Below are 22,513 nucleotides of genomic sequence, written 5' to 3' on the forward strand. Positions count from 1 at the left end.
TGATCTACATAAACTAATACAACAATGGTGCCATTTTCAGTAGTACATGTTCAATTCCATTCCTCATGCCTTCATCCTCTTCCTCACTTATAGCTAATAGAAAGGCAATAAGGAATTTGTACAATGTTTTCTTCTTTTGAATAATAGAGGGTGGAATATTGCAGTGGTTATGAAATGGAGTGAGTGTGTATGGGGGATGAGGAAAAGGGAAGAGGGTGGTTATCACACCAGTGTCTTTGCTGGTGGAGACTGACGGATGGAGGAATGGTGCTTGCTAGCACAGATTAAGCATGACATTTTGCTTTCGCTAGCTCTTCAAAGCCTAACCCACTACACCAGTCGTCCTCCACCCCCTCCCCCCACCCCCGCCCACATACACCCTCAGCATAACAGCTTTCTCATGCACTGTCTCTCTCTCTCTCTCTCTCTCTCTCTCTCTCTCTCTCTCTCTCTCTCTCTCTTGTTATCCCTCTCTTCTACCAAATGTCATCTGTGAGGAAGGGGAATGGATTATTTTGTCAAGCATACATGACGTAGGGAGATTTTATGTATTATGACTTAACAATTTGTGTGTGTGTCTGTGTGTGTGTGTTGTTTGTGTACATGTGCGCACACGTCTGTACATGTGTGTCCAGTAACACCTTCAGCTAAACGTACAGCAGTCACTGCTGACAGATTACAGGGTGAGATTTTAAATAATAGAGGATCCAAATACATCATTACAGAGAGGAGAGAGAGTCTCTTCAAAGAGAAGCATGGTTAAAACTGCATAATGAAAACAGGGAGAGAGAGAAAGGGAGAGACACAGAGAGTTTGTGTCTGTCTGAGAGAAAAATACATAGTTTGCATGTGTGTGTGTGAGAAAAATACAGAGAATGTATTAATATATGTCTAGTCATGAATCTATGTGTGTTAGTCATGAGTTCTGAGTGCATATTATATGTTTACATGTATGTCAGGAGGAGAAGAAGTTAAACAGGAAGGACAGAGAGAGAGATATGACATTTGAAATGTCTTTATTCCTTTGGAACTTTTGTGAGTGTAATGTTTACTGTTAAGAAAGAAAGAAAGAAAGAAAGAAAGAAAGAAAGAAAGAAAGAAAGAAAGAAAGAAAGAAAGAAAGAAAGAAAGAAAGAAAGAAAGAAAGAAAGAAAGAAAGAAAGAAAGAAAGAAAGAAAGAAAGAAAGAGGGATAGTGAGAATGCAAAAATGTTATTACATACTGTGCATAAGAGAGGAATTGAGTAAGGGAAATAAGAAAGAAAGCTGCAGGCTGAAAGAACAGAGGCATACTGAACTTAGAGAGAGAGAGAGAGAGAGAGAGAGAGAGAGAGCGAGAGAGAGAGAGAGAGAGAGAGAGAGAGAGGAGGATAGGCTTGTGCTGAGAGCGGAGCAGATCAGCAGCACGTATGTCTGTCCCTGCTCAGATTTCCACAGCTGTGAGCTGCACCTCTGCTACCCTACTCCACGCGGATCTACTGTGGGTGTGTGTCGGAGAGTGTATTCCTGTGTGTGTTAGAGTTGCTCGCAAGTCTACAGCATGCATTGTGTTTCTCCGCTGCTCCAGTGATGGTTCTCCCACCTAAGGGTGAAGGCTCTGCTACGGACTCTACCTAAAACACATGAGCCCTGGCATAGCCAGCCCTGGCGTAGCATCCCAGTAAGGTAGGCATCCTAGCATTTTCATGACATTTTAACTGCTACTCTGCTTTGCTCTTTCTTGCATTTTACAAGGAGTTTTAGTTGTTGTTTTTTTACGGGGGGATTGCATTTTGCTAGGTTTTACTCGGTTTGGCTACTAATAGCTATTACCTGACATTTTATTTGACTGCTCTGTTTGCTCTGGTATTTCTACAGGTTTTGAAGGTAATCTGTGTTTAATAGGTACTCTAGTGGGACATTGGTTACCATTCCAGCACAGAGTACAGTATGGTTTCATTACATGTTTCCTCTCTGTGTGTCCTTCAAGCAAGGGCATGTAAAACTATTCTGGGGCGGGTCAGTGTGGTTTAGGGGATTTAAACAGTGGACATGAGCCTGGCTGACTGTGCCAAGTTTCCTGGTTATGAGATTCAGCCAGGGCATTGGATGGGGGCAAAGCACGCTATTTGAAGTACAGTGCCTTCAGAAAGTATTCATACCCCTTGACTTATTCCACATTTTGTTGTGTTACAGCCTAAATACATTTTTTATTAAATCCTTAGTTTTTTCTTGTTACAGCCATTGCACTCTGTAACTCTTTTAATGTCGCCATTGGCCTCATGGTGAAATCCCTGAGTGGTTTCCTTCCTCTCTGGCAACTGAGTTAGGAAGGACGCCTGTATCTTTGTAGTGACTGGGTGTATTGATACATTATCCGAAGTGAAATTATTAACTTCACCATGCTCAAAGGGACATTCAATGTCTGCTTTTTTTTTACCCATCTACCAATGCAATGCCTTCAGAAAGTATTCACACCCCTTGACCTTTTCCACATTTTGCTGTGTTACAGCCTGAATTTAAAAAGCTGTAATCACTGCCAAAGGTGCTTCTACAAAGTATTGACTTAGGGGTGTGAACACTTATTTCTGTATTTCATTTTCAATAAATGTGCAAACATTTCTAAAAACATGTTTTCACTTTGTCATTATGGGGTATTGTGTGCATAGGGGTAAGAAAAACAATAATTGAATCCATGAATCCATGAATTCAGGCTGTAACACAACACCCTTGAATAAATCAAGGGGTATGAATACTTTCTGAAGGTGCCCTTCTTTGTGAGGCATTGGAAAACCTTACTGGTCTTTGTGATTGTCACGCTCATCGGGAACAGAGGAGGACCAAGGCGCAGCGTTGAATGCGAACATATTTATTTATATAATGATCACACGATCAAAAACAACAAAACGATGACGTGACAGTCAATGGTCAAACACAAACCAACACGAACAAGAAACCACAATGAATGAATGCCTAACGGCTACCTAAGTATGACTCCCAATCAGAGACAACGAGCTACAGCCGTCTCCGATTGGGAGCCACCCTGGCCAACATAGATATACAACAACTAGAACCAACACACATGAAAACTCACACCCTGGCTCAACATACAAGAGTCCCCAGAGCCAGGGCGTGACAGTACCCCCCCCTAAAGGCGCGGACTCCGACCGCGCCAACCAAATACCACAGGGGAGGGACCGGGTGGGCACTCCGCCTTGGCGGCGGATCCGGCTCGGGCATGATCCCCACTCGCTCTCTAACCCCCCAAAGTACCCCTGGTCCGGTCTGGCCCTGCTGACCGGAGCTGGACTGCACACTGGTGGAGCGGATTGCTCTAGCTCCGGCGTGAAGCAGCTGACCCGTGCTGAACCAGGCACCAGTGGAACAGGCACGGGCTGTGCCGGACTGACGACGCACACCACTGGCTTGGTGTGGGGAGCATGAACGGCCCGAGCCTGGCTGGCGAAACGCACCCCTGACTTGGTGCGGGGAGCAGGAGCGGGCGAACCGGGCTGGCGAAACGCACCACTGACTTGGTGCGGGGAGCAGGAACGGGCCGAGCCGGCTGACGAAGCGCACCACTGACTTGGTGCGGGGAGCAGGAACGGGCCGAGCCGGGCTGACGGCGCACCACTGACTGGTGCGGGGAGCAGGAACGGGCCGAGCCGGGCTGACGGGCGCACCACTGACTTGGTGCGGGGAGCAGGAAACGGGCCGAGCCGGGCTGACGGCGCACCACTGACTTGGTGCGGGGAGCAGGAACGGGCCGAGCCGGGCTGACGACGCGCACCATTGGCCTGGTACGGGGAGCAGGAACAGGCCGGACCGTACTGGGGACACACACCACTGGTCCTACGCAGGGATCTGGAATGGGCCGGACCGGACTGGTAACACACCCCAGTACCTCTCGCCGTGCCTCTACACCTTCCATCCCCTCTTCGACCAGTGGCCCCCGTAACCTGGCGGCCTCCTCTGCCAACCCGCTGGGCCGCTCTGCCGCGGTCTCCTGCTGGCCCGTCGTCCACGGCGTTAGCCCCCCCCTAAAAAAATTCTGGGCGTCTCTCCTACCCGTGGACCAGGTCTCCATGTCCCTCGCCAGCCTTTCGCCCTTCTGCTTCCATGTCAAGCCCTTCTCTTCCTCACCCGGCTTGACCCAGTCGAGGAGGCGAAGGAGATCTGCTAGAGATCTCCCTGGCGATGGCTCCTGGACACGCTGCTTGGTCCAGTCTTGGTGGTTTCTTCTGTCACGCTCGTCGGGAACAGAGGAGGACCAAGGCGCAGCGTTGAATGCGAACATATTTATTTATATAATGATCACACGATCAAAAACAACAAAACGATGACGTGACAGTCAATGGTCAAACACAAACCAACACGAACAAGAAACCACAATGAATGAATGCCTAACGGCTACCTAAGTATGACTCCCAATCAGAGACAACGAGCTACAGCCGTCTCCGATTGGGAGCCACCCTGGCCAACATAGATATACAACAACTAGAACCAACACACATGAAAACTCACACCCTGGCTCAACATACTAGAGTCCCCAGAGCCAGGGCGTGACAGTGATTCTGTGTTTGAAATTCACTGCTCGACTGAGGGACCTTACAGATAATTATGTGTGGGGTACAGAGATGAGTTAGTCATTAAAAAATCATGTTAAACACTATTATTGCATACATAGTGAGTCCATGCAACTTATTATGTGACTTGTTAAGCACATTTCTACTCCTGACGTTATTTAGGCTTGCCATAACAAAGGGGTTGAATACTGAGGACATTTCAGCTTTTCATTTTTTATTAATTTGTAAAAATGTTGAAATGTTCTTTTGTTAATTTGTAAAAATGTTGAAAATGTTGAAAAACATAATTCCACTTTGACATTATAGGCCAGTGACCGAACAAATTTCAATTTAATCAATTTTAAATCCAGGCTGTAACACAACAAAATGTGGAAAAAGTCAAGGGGTGTGAACACTTTATGAAGGCACTGTATGCCCCGGATTTCACTTCTGTCTGTTCGATACTCCACAATGTGGATATGCACCCTTATGAGATGCCTTGTTTGACTGTAGAGTCATTATAAACATTCCGGCTGTGCATTAAGTTTCCTGTTTGATATACAGTACTCTGGTCATACTGTATCAGTACTCTGATTTATGTAATTGTTCAGTATTACCGGTAGACTACACTGCAATGTATTTCATTGTACTGTATATGACTCATTGATTTGTATTTTATCACGGGTATTGTTTTGTATATATTCATGTTGATCTGAATCCTAGTAGCCATTTGTATCATGTGATATTGTATTGATAAACAGTTGGCTCAGTACTTCCACCAGTCTCTATGCAGTTAACAACAGTATCCATGCAGTGGCAGGATCAGTCATTAGATTAAATGGAAATTCCATTTATTGAGAACACACAGTATAGGTCATAGTTCACCACGGTTCACTGCTCATGTTGTCCAGTCAGTTGAATAGCAGCTGATTACACTCTATGGCAGCTAATGAAATTCTCCATTTCATCTTTCCAGTACATTGAGAGCCTTGCTAGAATAATTCTGCTTTGGCAATATATTTCTTATATGAAATGTTCAGTATGTGAAGAATGTGGTCCATGAATGACAGTATTATTATAGGCCAACGTGTCAAATGAAACTCATTGAATTCAATTGAAATTGACTGAAGATATGCACCACTTACAGACTACTACATGCTTTGAAAAGTTTCTACAGGCCTACCATATCTTGAAGTACCATATACAGTGGGGGAAAAAAGTATTTAGTCAGCCACCAATTGTGCAAGTTCTCCCACTTAAAAAGATGAGAGAGGCCTGTAATTTTCATCATAGGTACACGTCAACTATGACAGACAAATTGAGATTTTTTTTTCTCCAGAAAATCACATTGTAGGATTTTTAATGAATTTATTTGCAAATTATGGTGGAAAATAAGTATTTGGTCACCTACAAACAAGCAAGATTTCTGGCTCTCACAGACCTGTAACTTCTTCTTTAAGAGGCTCCTCTGTCCTCCACTCGTTACCTGTATTAATGGCACCTGTTTGAACTTATCAGTATAAAAGACACCTGTCCACAACCTCAAACAGTCACACTCCAAACTCCACTATGGCCAAGACCAAAGAGCTGTCAAAGGACACCAGAAACAAAATTGTAGACCTGCACCAGGCTGGGAAGACTGAATCTGCAATAGGTAAGCAGCTTGGTTTGAAGAAATCAACTGTGGGAGCAATTATTAGGAAATGGAAGACATACAAGACCACTGATAATCTCCCTCGATCTGGGGCTCCACGCAAGATCTCACCCCGTGGGGTCAAAATGATCACAAGAACGTTGAGCAAAAATCCCAGAACCACACGGGGGGACCTAGTGAATGACCTGCAGAGAGCTGGGACCAAAGTAACAAAGCCTACCATCAGTAACACACTAGGCCGCCAGGGACTCAAATCCTGCAGTGCCAGAAGTGTCCCCCTGCTTAAGCCAGTACATGTCCAGGCCCGTCTGAAGTTTGCTAGAGTGCATTTGGATGATCCAGAAGAGGATTGGGAGAATGTCATATGGTCAGATGAAACCAAAATATTACTTTTTGGTAAAAACTCAACTCGTCGTGTTTGGAGGACAAAGAATGCTGAGTTGCATCCAAAGAACACCATACCTACTGTGAAGCATGGGGGTGGAAACATCATGCTTTGGGGCTGTTTTTCTGCAAAGGGACCAGGATGACTGATCCGTGTAAAGGAAAGAATGAATGGGGCCATGTATCGTGAGATTTTGAGTGAAAACCTCCTTCCATTAGCAAGGGCATTGAAGATGAAACGTGGCTGGGTCTTTCAGCATGACAATGATCCCAAACACACCGCCCGGGCAACGAAGGAGTGGCTTCGTAAGAAGCATTTCAAGGTCCTGGAGTGGCCTAGCCAGTCTCCAGATCTCAACCCCATAGAAACTCTTTGGAGGGAGTTGAAAGTCCATGTTGCCCAGCGACAGCCCCAAAACATCACTGCTCTAGAGGAGATCTGCATGGAGGAATGGGCCAAAATACCAGCAACAGTGTGTGAAAACCTTGTGAAGACTTACAGAAAACGTTTGACCTGTGTCATTGCCAACAAAGGGCATATAACAAAGTATTGAGAAACTTTTGTTATTGACCAAATACTTATTTTCCACCATAAATTGCAAATAAATTCATAAAAAATCCTACAATGTGATTTTCTGGATTTTTTTTCCTCATTTTGTCTGTCATAGTTGACGTGTACCTATGATGAAAATTACAGGCCTCTCTCATCTTTTTAAGTGGGAGAACTTGCACAATTGGTGGCTGACTAAATACTTTTTTCCCCCACTGTATAGTATCCCATATTATATTGGACCATATAGATTTTTGAAGTTATGAAGACTCCTTCAAATAGGTGTCTGTTTTTCTTCTGGCTACAACTGGTTGCTATGTGGTGAATGTGGTTATGTGTGCCCATCGTTCTGTGTGCGACTAGCTCGTGGCTGTGGAGTCCCTCCAGGGCTGGTGGTTGGTCAGGAGGATGGGGGAGGCGGTTACAAGAGGAGTAGGCTCCCGTTAAGTGTGAGAACGGAACACTCTCCCTATGGTAACCTGACTGAGCTCTAAATAATCTAATGTGCCTCTGCTGCCGGACCCAAATATAGCCCCTTCGAAACATAGGCAGTTTGTAGCTACCCACTGGCCACACACTGGTTGAATCAATGTTGTTTCCACGTCATTTCAATCAAATTATGTTGAACCAACGTGGAATAGACTCATTCTGATTGGCTTGGGCCTGGCTCCCCAGTGGGTGGGCCTGGCTCCCAAGTGGGTGGGCCTATGTCCTCCCTGGCCCACCCATGGCTGCGCCCCTGCCCAGTCATGTGAAATCCATAGATTAGGGCCTAATGAATTTATTGAAATTGACTGATATCCTTCTATGAACTGTAACTCAGTAAAATATTTGAAATTGATGCATGTTGCGTTTATATTTTAGTTCAGTATAGATTTTGTTTTCCTTGATCTTTCGTCATTACAGTCATTTTCCCTTGCAAATAGTTTTTTCAACATTTGTGCATTTAGCCTAATTGGATCATTTAGAACTATGAGCCTTGTGTTTTCTATACTTCCAAAAACAGACTCTAATTGCTGCTAGCACAATGAATAATTGAGAGCTTTACTGTTGAAACAGTGTGTGGCCAATTATCTCTCTCACCTGGCCGAAGCCCCAGGCAATGGGCAAGTTTGAGCGGATTACTTTTGTCAAGTTGGTGACTACTGCCTTTCAAAGTGTGTTGCATTATGGGGTTAGAAATTGTCCAACTTGCGCCTACATGTAAACTGCATGAACTTTACAAAAATCATGTGATCAATGGTCATGAAGTTTTGACTGCAGTCGACTACAAGTTTCTGTAGTTGCTCTTCACCAGCTTCATCCTGCAGCCATCGCCTGCATTGTAGGAGCATCTATTGTCAACCAATCATTAGAGTGTTTTTGTTTGACCACACGAATGTGACCAAAGACATTACTGAAACAGGAACGAACTGTGCCGCGATTCATGTATAGAGTGGATATAATTGTGATATTTGAGGCTCTCTCTCACTGATTGATTGTAAAATGTATGCCTACAGATGGGACGGGACTAGTCTGAAGTCGGTAACGCTGATGTGCCAACTTCTGTCTGTACTGTCTGAACCTTTTGGGCTACAAACTAATATGACCCTACTGTGGAAAGCGAAGACTCTCACGAGTGTTCTCAGGTTTACTCTACGACCCCCACAAATGTCACGGGACTCGTCTGAAGGTAACCCATACAAATGAATGGTAGTATGGAGCTAGTTTTGTGCCAACAAAAACAATAATATTTCCTGAACTTTCTTATATCTCCTAGATATATGAAACTCTTCAAAACCTTGTTACTTATGATTTTTTGACCGTCTTTCTTGCCTTTTATGAATGTGTTAGTTCATGTTTTTCTATATTTTTTTATTCTATATTATTATTATTTTTTAAATTATTTTACTTTTTTTATACCTAAAGGGGTCCTAAAATTCTAAATCAAATAGCTAAATGATCCATGGTATGACCATTGTAAAACAATTCCATATGTTAGCTGGTGTACTTGTGCTCTAGCTGACTGCCATGCATATGAGAAAGACAGCCCATAGCATTCCGCTGATCTTCTGGTGATCTTTCCTTCATCTGTTGCTAAGATCTAAACACTCAGGGGAAATCAGGGGAAACAGGTGCACGCATCTGAGGGAAGACTTCTGAAGGAGGGATATGCGTTGTGTAATGCTTTGCATTAAGTTATTTAATCTCAGTTATTCTAATTGCTAAATTGAGTTTCTGGATTAGTAGCCCTCTACGTGGATAGATTAGCATCCTGCCAATACAGAAAGGATTGAGGCTTACAATTACTTTCTGACACGTTAGAGTCAGATAAACTGTGTTTTAATGGAATGGAAGAAAAACTTGTTTTGTTTATAACTTGAAGCTCTGAAGGTTCACTATAATAGGTATAATAGTAAGAAAAAATGTTGTTCTTGACTCAGTGTGGGTGTTCGGAATGTCAGGGTTCAACCTAATGTTGAGTTGTGGAATTGCTTTGACATTTATACTCAGGAAACAAATGCATGCATCTTTTTCTAGCTAACAACTTAATGCGTCACACCATTCACCTTGTCTGGAGTCCTGGAATTCTTGTTCGGTTACGCTGGTGCTGTGACCTGGATCACAGGACTATTATCAGAATAGTATTAGGGCTCTATTCAATCAGATCCACTTTAGCCAACATCCGCATAGCGGTTGTTTTGTCCAGCCAGGTCATCCGTGATACAAGTCAGTATTCGATGTCCATCCATGTCTGAAGACATCAGGAGATAAAGTGGAAACATGCCACTAGGGGCAACAGTGAGCACTGTGTGTTGTGGCCGGCGATGGCGGACGGGCATCAGCATCTGTCTTTGATTCAAAGTGGCCAGATGTGTATAGCCATAACAGATTTTTTTGGACCTTATTTGACCTTTTCTGCTGCTTTTGAGACACGGTTTGATCCCACCTTAGGGCACTACTTAATGAGAAATTAAAACACTAAACAATCACACAATACAGTAACTATTGGTCACTCTATTATGTATTATTATTCTAATATGTATTCATTATATAAATGTGAGTTATTATTAAAAACCTTTTTTACTGCACTCTAGATAGTTGTAGGCCTAGATATTTTACAATGTATTTACATATTTACAGACATTGTGTCTGTGAAAGAGAGAGGAGAGAGTGTGTGTGTGCATGTTGTGTTTAATTTTTTCCTTGTCAGCCACCCATCTCTGCTTTTCTGCTTCATAAAAAAATGAGGTCTGGAACTCCCTCCAGGTCATCTCTCACTCCATTCCTTGGCCTTGGTTGCCTGATGACTCACCCTGAATTTTAATCGCTACATACATTCACTGTGGAGAACAAACGTCAGTTTGGCCAGAGCGATGTGGATGGGTAGCCAGGGAATGGCCTTTGTACATAAAAAATACTTAAATACAATAAACATATTTGCCTGCCACTCCTGGGAACCCTGTACATATGTGAAGTCTGTTGGGGCCCTGTTTCAGCTCCAAATGACAAAACCTCAGTGGTGTAAAGTACCTCAGTAAAAATACTTGAAAGTACTATTTAAGTAGTTTTTTGGGGTATCTGTACTTTACTATTTCTGACTACTTTTACTTCACTACATTCCTAATGAAAATGGTGTACTTTTTACTCTATAGATTTTCCCTGACACCCAAAAGTACTTGTTACATTTTGAATGCTTAGCAGGACAGGAAAATGGTCTAATTCACACACTTATCAAGAGAACATCCCTGGTCATCCCTACTGCCTCAGATCTGACGGACTCACTAAACACCATGCTTCGTTTGTAAATTATGTTTGAGTGTTGGAGCGTGCCCCTGGCTCTCCGTACAGAAAATAAAAAAAGACAATTGTACCGTCTGGTTTGCTTAATATAAGGAATTTGAAATGATTTATACTTTTACTTTTGATGCTTAAGTATATTTTAGCAATTACATTTCCTTTTGATACTTACGTATATTTAAAAGCAAATACTTTTAGACTTTTACTCAAGTAGGATTTTACTGGGTGACTTTCAATTTTACTTGAGTCCTTTTCTGTTAAGGTATCTTTACTTTTACTCAAGTATGACAATTGGGTACTTTTTCCACCACTGCAAAACCTGCACACACTCCCAGAGGGTTGCAGGTCTGCCGACTTCCTTTTGGACATTCATTTTAATCAGAGAAATATCCAATAAACCAAAATGTTGCTTTAACTGTCAATGTACTCACACAATCCTCAAATAAAATGGAGCATAATTAAAATAAACAATGTATTTACATTGGGTCTAATGTGTGTGTGTGTGAGAGAGAGAGTGTGAGGCATGTCTTTCAACTCAGAAAAAAGCACACAGAATTTCCTCATAAATTGTACACATTAAGCAATACTCTTTTACAATATTATCAATCACACTTTGATTTGATAGATATTTAGAGACATTATGTAGATATTGATAATGGATATATAGGCATAGATATGTCCAATCCTAAAATAAAATGGAGCATAAATAAAATAAACAAGTATTACAATGTACTTACATCAGGGATAAAGTGTGTGACAGAGACAGAGAGAGTGTGTGCATGTTGTGTTTTATTTTTCCTTGTCAGCCACCCATCTCTGCTTTGTCAGTCTTAATAGGCCCAGTGTATGCACTTCTGGGTAAGGCTGTCGGGCAGTGGTGGAGTGCATAACAGATCTGAAAGAGAAGAACATTGAAATATCACATTTACAAGTATTCAGACCCTATACGCAGTACTTTGTTGAAGCACCTTTGGCAGCGATTACAGCCTTGTGTCTTCTTGGGTATGACTCTACAAGTTTGGCACACCTGTATTTGGGGAGTTTCTCCCATTCTTCTCTGCAGCTCCTCTCAAGCTCTGTCAGGTTGTATGGGGAGCGTCGCTGCACAGCTATTTTAAGGTCTCTCCAGAGATGTTCGATCGGGTTCAAGTCCGGGCTCTGGCTGGGCCACTCAAGGACATTCAGAGACTTGTCCCAAAGCCACTCCAGCGTTGTCTTGGCTGTGTGCTTAGGGTCGTTGTCCTGTTGGAAGGTGAACCTTCGCCCCAGTCTGAGGTCCTGAGTGCTCTGGAGCAGGTTTTCATCAAGGATCTTTCTGTACTTTGCTCCGTAAATTTTTCCCTCGATCCTGACTAGTCTCGCAGTCCCTGCCGCTAAATAACATCCCCACAGCATGATGCTGCCACCACCATGCTTCACCATGGGGATGGTGCCAGGTTTCCTTCAGACGTGACGCTTGGCATTCAGGCCAAAGAGTTCAATCTTGGTTTCATCAGACTAGATAATCTTGTTTCTCATGGTCTATGAGTCCTTTATGTGTCTTTTGGAAAATTCCAAGTGGGCTGTCATGTGCCTTTTACTGTGGAGTGGCTTCTGTCTGGCCACTCTACCATAAAGGCATGCAGAGCTGATGTTTTGGCAGTGTCTGAGGTGTAACAGCGCTGGATCTGTCAAATCGGTAAGCAGCTGCTCCTGATCATTGTCACGAAGCCACACCCGTCCCACTCACGTTAGAAGTTCAGAACAAGAAAGTGTAGGTTATATAGAAATAATGATGCTCAAATTCAAAATCATCCAACAAAATAATGAGGATTTCTATCAGCCTAATCAAGGTGTAGATTACATCTCACATTCCAGTGTTCAAACTTCTAAACAGGACTGCATGAGATTTATGTTAATGCGACTTCGTGCAGCCAATGGCAATGTCCGCTTTAGGTATAATGCCAGCAGCCGCTTGTACATTTGACAGCTCTAACAGAGTTCCAACTCAGACACCGCCAAAACAACTGCTATGCGGATGTCGGTTTGGACTATTTTGTGTATGTCCATAACATGAAATCCAAATGAAAATCCATTTACATTACAGGTTGTAATGCAACAAAATAGGAAAAACGCCAAGGGGGAAGAATACTTTTGCAAGGCACTGTATATAGCTGCTATAGCAAACTGGCTCAAATTAAGATCCTACATCTGTACACACATCCTGGTTCAGCCAAATTGATGAAAGCCTCTGAATAAGCAATGAGTGATCAACCGTATCTAATTCCTTACACAGGTCAATGAAGAGGCCAGCACGTTGCCTTTTATCCATACAATTAATCACATCCTCACAACGCAACCCATAGCATTTTTCTGGTTATTTACCACACGTATGCATGCACAAACACGCATGTGCACACACTCACACACATACACACACACACACAATCACCTCCATCACGTGTGTCTCATGGCTTTACTCTGGGGATATTTCCTAAAGATAACTGTGACTTCTGATGTGGGGGTTTTCCAGTTGTGTAACCACAGCCTTACATTGGAGCTCTGTTAAAGAAAGACAAGTCTCTATTCAACAGAGACATCTGGACTGCCTGGAGGTAGAAATTGGTTAGAATTGTCAAAACAGATATGGACTTGAGCACAAATATACAAACAGTGGCTGCATTGTGCCTTTTGCATCAGTACGTGTGTGCGTATTTGTGTGTGTGTGTGTGTGTTTGATCGCTCTCCTCCCTTTATCTCTTTGAGCCAATACTTTTTAGATGTGGCTTGTCTTCTGTGCTTTCTACTATGGCAATCTAGCCAGCAAGATCGCTCAAGATCCAATGTGAAATTGGACGTCCGTCCAGGTAAGCAGGACATCGATAGATGACTTAAGACCTGGCCACTAGGGGCAACATTGAGCGTTATTACCATCAAGTATGCTTGCACGTTGCTAGGGCATTGTGAACAGCGGTGTTGGATGGGCGTAAGCCGCGAGCTCTGGCTCCGAGTGTCGCGTGTTCATTCCCAGTCCTGGGTATTCGTTTTGTTGTTGTTGTTGTTGTTGTTTTAACCCTATTCCAAACCTTAACCCTTACCTTAACCATTTGGAATTAATGTCTAAACTTACCCGTCAAGTTGTTTTTGTTTTGACCCTATCCCAAACCTTAACCCTTACCTTAACCATCTGGGATTAATGCCTGAACTCAACCTTAGAAATTTTACCATAATGGACAAGCCTCGGATTCTGAAGTGAAACGGTGAGATCTTGTTGCTGTATGTGTCTGTCCTTGTCTACTATTTGTTCTCTCTCTCCCCCTGCTTTCTCTGTCTCTCTCTCTCTTCCTCCCCCTGCTCTCTGTCTCTGTCTCTGTCTCTGTCTCTGTCTCTGTCTCTGTCTCTGTCTCTGTCTCTGTCTCTGTCTCTCTCTCTCTCTCTCTCTCTCGCTCTCTCTCTCTCTCTCTCTCTCTCTCTCTCTCTCTCTCTCTCTCTCTCTCTCTCTGTCTCTATCTCTATCTCTGTCTCGCTCTCCATCCCCCTGCTCTCTCTCTCTCTCACGATCTCTCGCTCTCGCTCGCTCTCCCTCCCCCTGCTCTCTCTCTCTCTCAATCAATTCCAATTCAATTTCAATTTAAGTGCTTTATTGGCATGGGAAACGTATGTTAACATTGTCAAAGCAAGTGAAGTGGATAGTAAGCAAAAGTGAAATAAACAATAAATATTAACAGTAAACATTATCTCAGAAGTTCCAAAAGAATAAACACATTTCAAATGTCATATTATGTATATATACAGTGTTGTAACAATGTGCAAATAGTTAAAGTACAAATGGAAAAATAAATCAACATAAATATGTGTTTTATTTACAATGGTGTTTGTTCTTCACTGGTTGCCCTTTTCTTGTGGCAACAGGTCACAAATCTTGCTGCTGTGATGGCACACTGTGGTTTTTATCAAAATTGGGTTTGTTTTTGAATTCTTTGTGGATCTCTGTAATTTGAGGGAAATATGTGTCTCTAATATGGTCATATATTTGGCAGGAGGTTAGGAAGTGCAGCTCAGTTTCCACCTCATTTTGTGGGCAGTGTGCACATAGCCTGTCTTCTCTTGAGAGCCAGGTCTGCCTACGGTGGCCTTTCTCAATAGCAAGGCTATGCTCACTGAGTCTGTACATAGTCAAAGTTTTCCTTAAGTTTGGGTCAGTCACAGTGGTCAGGTATTCTGCCACTGTGTACTCTCTGTTTAGGGCCAAATAGCATTCTAGTTTGCACTGTTTTTTTGTTAATTCTTTCCAATGTGTCAAGTAATGATCTTTTTGTTTTCTCATGATTTGGTTGGGTCTAATTGTGTTGTTGTCCTGCGGCTCTGTGGGGTCTGTTTGTGTTTGTGAACAGAGCCCCAGGACCAGCTTACTTAGGGGACTCTTCTCCAAGTTCATCTCTCTGTAGGTGATGGCTTTGTTATGGAAGGTTTGGGAATCGCTTCCTTTTAAGTGTTTATAGAATTTAACGGCTCTTTTCTGGATTTTGATAATTAGTGGGAATCGGCCTAATTCTGCTCTGCATGCATTATTTGGTGTTTTTCGTTGTACACTGAGGATATGTTTGCAGAATTCTGTATGCAGAGTCTCAATTTGGTGTCAATCTCACTCTCACTCTCTCACTCTTTCTCTCTCTCGCTCTCTCTACCATCCTTACAATTCCCTGTCTTGAATACAATCTGCAGAGCATCTCCAATTTCTTCCTAATGGCTAAAGGTGGCAGGCCTTTGACAGGGCCCTGTCACTTAGGAATTGGCTTGGGAACACACACATGAACACGCAAATGCACAGACACACACGCAAACGCACAGACACACACACAGACCCAGAGCAGTCCCTCCACAGCTGTGAAGGCACCAGGTTGACTGTCTCTGGTTCACTGACACTATCCATCTGTTCCCTTTCCTGTGTGGAACCAGTGAGGCAAGCAGGTCATACAGACAGTATTGGTAGACAATGGTTACTCCAGAAGGAGATGAGTGGTTTCAGGAGGAAGTGATCCTGTGAGATCTATGGGAGTGGGGATTATCTGGGACCCGGCTGGAAGGAAGAGCTCCATCTCATAAGAATTTAAGTGGAAATTAATGATCTCCATGTTTATGGTCATGGAGAGTCAATCAACGTAATTGACCCCTAGTTAGGAGAGAGGTTCTTGCCCCTTCTCCATCTCGTTCTCTCGTTCTCTCACTCTCGCTCTCTCACCCTGTTTCCCCTCTCAATTCAATTCAATTCAATTTCAATTCAATTTAAGGGCTTTATTGGCATGGGAAACATATGTTAACATTGCCAAAGCAAGTGAAATAGATCTCTCTCTCCCGCTCTCCTTTCTCTCTCTCTCTCTCTCTCTCTCTCTCTCTCTCTCTCTCTCTCTCTCTCTCTCTTTCTCTGTGTGTTTGTGTGTGTTGTTGCCAGGGTTTGTTTCTGCTCTTAGTCAAGCTGTGTTAACAGGTTTTAACTGGCCTCCTGCTTCCCTCCTCAAATCAATCACACACAAATGCAATTCAACAACAATCTCCATCCCCTGTGTGTATGTGTGTGTGTGTGTGTGTGTGTGTGTTTGGGGTGTGTGTGCATGTGTTTGTTCCCCTGTGCTTTATTGGTATAGGCCCTTCCAGGGTTCTACACTAACTTTTTCCACTGGTCTGGTGGCACTGTTACTACTAACATGTTCTGTTGGTTGCACCTGAACATGATTTGGTCACACCAATTATTTGATAAATTGTTTTATCATTTACAGGCTAATGACCTGGCCTGTGTCCCATAATGTGCCTGCATTCCATACAGAACCAGGCTAATCCTGATTAGCCATCTATTAAATTAGCATGCCATTGTGTTCTTAAATTAATTTGGATAGATTTACAGTAACAGCAAAGATTAAGAGACTGATAATAAAATAAAATACATGTATTTGTTGCAGATTTCAAAGTGCCATGTGTTCTTTTCTGCGAAATCGTCTTGAGGGCAAAATAGGAGAAAAAAAACCTATACTTGATACCAATTTTTATTTTATTTTATTTCACCTTTATTTAACCAGGTAGGCCGGTTGAGAACAAGTTCTCATTTACAACTCCGACCTGGCCAAGATAAAGCAAAGCAGTGCAATAAAACACAGAGTTACCAAAACGATACCACAGCAAAATGTAAAAGAGAAAGCGGGAAAAGGACTGTAATTTCCCCCAGTTTTTATAGGTTTTCGCTCGCAAACTTTTTTAATAGAACATCAACAAAATTGGATGTTCTAAATCCACAGCAATGCTTAAACCATTTCAGTGGACATTTTTTTTTATCTGAGAAAATTTTGAGAAATTTCGATTTTTTGGTGTTACCCTTTAATTCAGGTGTGCACCAGCCAGATAGTTGTGATTGGTTAGCAGTGTTTCTGTAGCGCACTTGTAATGAAGTTTTAAAAACTGGATTGAAGCAAATAGTCAAGATTCTGACAGGTAGACATAGTCTACTTTGTAGTTACCTTTAAATTACATTTCCATCTACCCGAAAATGGTTAGGCTATCATTAGCATCGCTAATAGCTACAGAAAGTGCTAGACATATAGGCCCTACCGGCAACGCACACAGCAGGGCTCGGCATTCAGGTACATTTTCCAGTGGCACACCGTGCCAGTGCTAACTGAAAGCTACTGATCCGAATTAAAAAAATACTGGCAGGCCTGTCACAGGGCCCATGGAAGTCACTTAGGAATCGGCTTGGGAACACACACACGAACACGCAAACGCACAGACACACACGCAAACGCACAGACACACACACAGACCCAGAGCGGTCCCTCCACAGCTGTGAAGGCACCAGGTTGACTGTCTCTGGTTCACTGACACTATCCATCTGTTCCCTGTCCCAGTGTGGAACCAGTGAGGCAAGCAGGGTATACAGGCAGTATAGGCAGTATTGATAGACAATGGGATTGCTGTTACTTCTTGCCCCTTCTCCATCTCATTCTCTCGTTCTCTCACTCTCGCTCTTCGTGTATTTGGATGACATCCTAATATTTTAAAAGGACATGAGTGAACACCAGCAAAACGTTCGGCAAGTCCTCCAATGCCTTCTCCGTCACCAGCTCTACATCAAGGCGGAGAAGTGCGTGTTCCACGCGGAGACAGTCTCCTTCCTGGGGTTCATCGTCACCCAGGGGGACCTAAGGATGGACCCAGCCAAGGTCAGCGCGGTACTGGATTGGCCCCAGCCCTCCTCCCTCAAGCAACTACAACGGTTTTTAGGGTTCGCTAATTTTTTATAGGTGATTTATTCGCAATTTTAGCTCCCTAGCAGCTCCCCTGACAGCCCTCACCCAGACGAGCGTGCGCTCCTTCGCCTGGACCCCAGAAGCGGGGAACGTATTCGATGCGCTTAAGTGGCACTTTACATTGGCCCCGGTCCTAGGGCATCCTGATCCGTCCCTATTGTTCATTGTGCCACTGACGAGGCCCACTACCAAGGACTGTGGCCTCTCCTTCTCCATGGCCGACGTGATTAAGACATTTAAGCATGTTAACCCCCGCAAGGCTGCCGGCCCAGACGGCATCCCTAGCCGCGTCCTCCGAGCATGCGCAGACCAGCTGGCTGGTGTGTTCATGGACATATTCAATCTCTCCCTTTCCCAGTCTGCTGTTCCCACATGCTTCAAGAGGGCCACCATTTTTCCGATACCCAAGAAAGCAAAGATAACTGAACTAAATGACTATCGCCCTGTAGCACTCACCTTTGTCATTATGAAGTGCTTTGAGAGACTAGTAAAGGATCATATCACCTCTACCTTACCTGTCACCCTAGACCCACTTCAATTTACTTACTGCCCCAATAGATCCACAGACGATGCAATTGCCATCACACTGCACACTGCCCTATCCCATCTGGACAAGAGGAATACCTATGTAAGAATGCTGTTCATTGACTATAGCTCAGCATTCAACACCATAGTACCCTCCAAGCTTATCATTGATCTCGAGGCCCTGGGTCTGAACCCCGCCCTGTGCAACTGGGTCCTGGACTTCCTTTTGAATCATCTGTCCATAGAACGTTCTTCCAAGAGTCTTGATGATCATTTAGGTGCTTTTTGGAAAACTTGAGTCAACTTTTTGGACGAGATGGGTTCCATTATGCCTGGCGAAAACCAAACACTGCCTTCCACAGTAAGAACATCATACCAAAGGTCAAGCATGGTGGTGGTGGTGTGATGGTTTGGGGATGCTTTGCTGCCTCAGGACCTGGACAACTTGCATTAATAGAAGGAACCATGAATTCTGCTCTGTATCAGAGAATTCTACAGGAGAATGTCAGACCATCCGTCTGTGAGCTGAAGCTGAAGCGCAGCTGGGTCATGCAGCAAGACAATGATCCAAAACACACAAACAAATTGGAAGTTTTGGAATGGCCTAGTCAAAGTCCAGACCTAATCCCAATTGAGATGTTGTGGCAGGACTTGAAACGAGCAGTTCATGCTTGAAAACCCACACGTCACTGAGCTAAAGCAGTTCTGCATGGAAGAGTGGGCCAAAATTCCTCCACAGCGACGTGAGAGACTGATCAATAACTACAGGAAGCATTTGGTTGGAGTCATTGCAGCTAAAGGTGGCACAACCAGTTATTGAGTGTAAGTGGGCAATTACTTTTTCACACAGGGGAATTGGGTGTTGCATAACTTTGTTTATGAAATAATAATGAAATAAATATGTAATTGTTATGTTATTTGTTCACTTATGTTCCCTTTATCTAATATTAGGTTTTGGTTGAAGATCTGATAACATTCAGTATCACAAATATGCAAAAGTAGAGAAAATTAGAAAGGGGGCAAATACTTTTTCATAGCACTGGATATACTGCATTCTATTCTATAATATTCTTCTGTATCTTAGTCCATGTCCATATATGTATATATTCTTAAACCCATTCCTTACTTTTTTGTGTGTATTGGGTATATGTTGTGAAATTAATAGATATTACTGCACTGTGGGAGCTAGAAGCACAAGCATTTCGCTACACCCGCTATAACATCTGCTAAACACGTGTATGTGACAAATAACAATAGATTTGATTTGATTTTTCAGATCACCCAGTAGTGCTATCTGCAGGGTTAACTCCAGGTAAATATTGCAATCCTTTAGCCATTCCTGGACCTGTGTCCAAAAACAAGCTACAAATGGACAGTACCAAAACAAATGATCTAATGATTCTGTCTCTTCGCAGCCAAATCTGCAGAGCTGGGAAGATTGTATCCCCTATATAAATAACATTCTCTTGGTAGCAAGATTTTTATATAATAATTTAAATTGAAAAATTCTAAGTTTTGAATCCAGCGTCGTATTGCGCATCCGTTCATAAACACTATGCCATGGAATCGGTACGTCAAAAATCTCTTCCCAACTATTTTGCAATCTATATGGGACGGCTGTCAATCCTTTGGTCCTTAAATTAAACTGGTAATCTTTTTTATTTATCACAATTTGCTTTAACCAACTATGTTCTTTAATGCAGGGCCGACAGACAAGTTCCTTACTTTTTCCCCCTTCCACTTTCCTCTTCCATTTTGAGGTAATGCTGCAATTATTTGGTTGTAATTTTGGGTAGAGCAGACATTTCCATATGTTTTTGTTAGCTGCATGTAAGACATAACTCCACCAGTCCTACCTATGATATCATTTATGAAGTTTATACCTTTATCAATTAGTATATTTGAGTTTAACCACAATATGTGTTGCATTATTTGTTCTGTCATTTCTGGAGGATTAAATTGAAATTGCAATCAGCTTTCTATGGCTTGTTTTAGAAATAGTGATATTTGGGAGATTATTTCCTTTTCAAATAACTGAAAGTGAGAGGTTGTAATCTGAATAAAGGGGAAAAGGCCATTCTTGAACATTGGTTGAGACAATCTTACTAATTTGCTAGAGAACCAGTTCGGATTTAAGTATAACTTTTGTATGACTGAAGCTTTTAGTGATAATGCTTTAATATTTACTAATTTCTGTCTTCCGAATTTATATTCATTATATAAATAGGCCCGTTTAATTTTGTCTGGCTTGCCGTTCCAAATAAATTGGAATATGTTTTTATCATACAATTTAAACAACTGTTCGCTAGGCCTAGGCAAGACCTTAAGCAAATAGGTAAACTGGGATAATACTAAAGAGTTAATCAGGGTGATTTTTCCACAAATTGATAGGTATATAGCAAGATCTTATTATTTTTGCTAACTTTCTATTAAAATGTATTGGATTGAGATCATTTATTTCATTTGGCATTTGTATTCCGAGTATATCCACATCACCATCAGACCATTTTATTGGTAAACTACATGGTAATGTAAAAATTGTAATACGGAATACAGTACATTTATCATAATTTGGTTGAAATCCAGAGAGGTTAGAAAATGTATCTAGATCCTCTATGAGGCTGTGGAGGGATTCAAGTTGTGGATTTAAAAGAAAACATGAATCATCAGCGTACAATGACACCTTAGTTTTTAAGCCCTGGATTTCTAATCCCTTGATATTATTGTTGGATCTGATTTTAATATCTAACATTTCGATGGCCATAATAAATAGATATGCCGATAATGGACAACCTTGTTTCACTCCTCTTGACAGTTTAAAACTTTCGGCGAAATAGCCATTATTTACAATTTTACGCCTAGGGTTACTTACATGATTTCAACCCATTTTATAGGAGATTCTCCAAAATTGAAATGCTCCAGGCATTTATATATAAACCCCAGTCATACTTTATCAAATGCCTTTTCAAAGTCTGCTATGAATAGCAGGCCTGGTTTCACAGATTTTCCATAGTGTTCTATTGTTTCCAGTACTTGCCTTATATTATCTCCAATGTATCGTCCATGTAAAAAACCTGTCTGATTAGAATGAATAATGTCCGACAACACCTTTTTAATTCTATGCGCTATTCATCTCGCTAGAATTTTTGCATCACAACACTGAAGTGTAAGGGGCCTCCAATTTTTTTAAATGACTGGATCTTTATATTTTCCACTTGTATCCTGCTTCAGTAATAATGAAATCAGACCTTCTTCTTGAGTGTCTGATAATCTACCATTTACATAGGAGTGGTTAAAACATGTTAATAACGGTCCTCTGAGTATATCAAAAAAAGGTTTGGTATACCTTGACTGGTATGCCATCCAACCCTGGATTTTTCTCCAACTTGGGTGGTCCTCTGTAGCTCAATTGGTAGAACATGGCGCTTGTAACGCCAGGGTAGTGGGTTCGATCCCCGGGAATACCCATACGTAAAAATGTATGCGCACATGACTGTAAGTTGCTTTGGATAAAAGCGTCTGCTAAATGGCATATTATTATTAAGTCTTTAATTGCATCCAGAAGTCCCTCCACTGTAATTGCACCTTCACATGAGTCTTTCTGTATGGCTATTCATTTTAATTGTAACCAGTTCCAGTAAATTATTTTTGGTAGCATTTCTATGTTGAAAATTTAAAAAAGAATTTGGTGCATTTGTCTCCATATTCCATCCAGTTTGCTTTATTTTTATAATATATTACACTTGATCTTTCTTGAATAAGTTTCCATGTTCCCTTTCTAATGCAACGCTTTGTATTGA

General features: G+C 42.3%; 1 protein-coding gene across 2 annotated transcripts in view; it reads left to right on the forward strand.

The window, feature by feature from the left end:
* The first annotated feature begins 1,424 nt into the window (after window positions 1-1,424).
* The window catches only part of opn7b (opsin 7, group member b), a 147,592-nt gene continuing 126,503 nt past the window's right edge, over window positions 1,425-22,513 (forward strand). For both annotated transcript variants that reach the window (XM_041855723.2, XM_041855724.2), the window contains exon 1: window positions 1,425-1,664. The gene's annotated coding sequence lies outside the window, so the exon portion shown is untranslated. The remainder of the gene's footprint in view (window positions 1,665-22,513) is intronic.

The sequence above is a fragment of the Coregonus clupeaformis genome, chromosome 11, assembly GCF_020615455.1.
Source record: "Coregonus clupeaformis isolate EN_2021a chromosome 11, ASM2061545v1, whole genome shotgun sequence".
Lineage (NCBI taxonomy): Eukaryota > Metazoa > Chordata > Actinopteri > Salmoniformes > Salmonidae > Coregonus > Coregonus clupeaformis.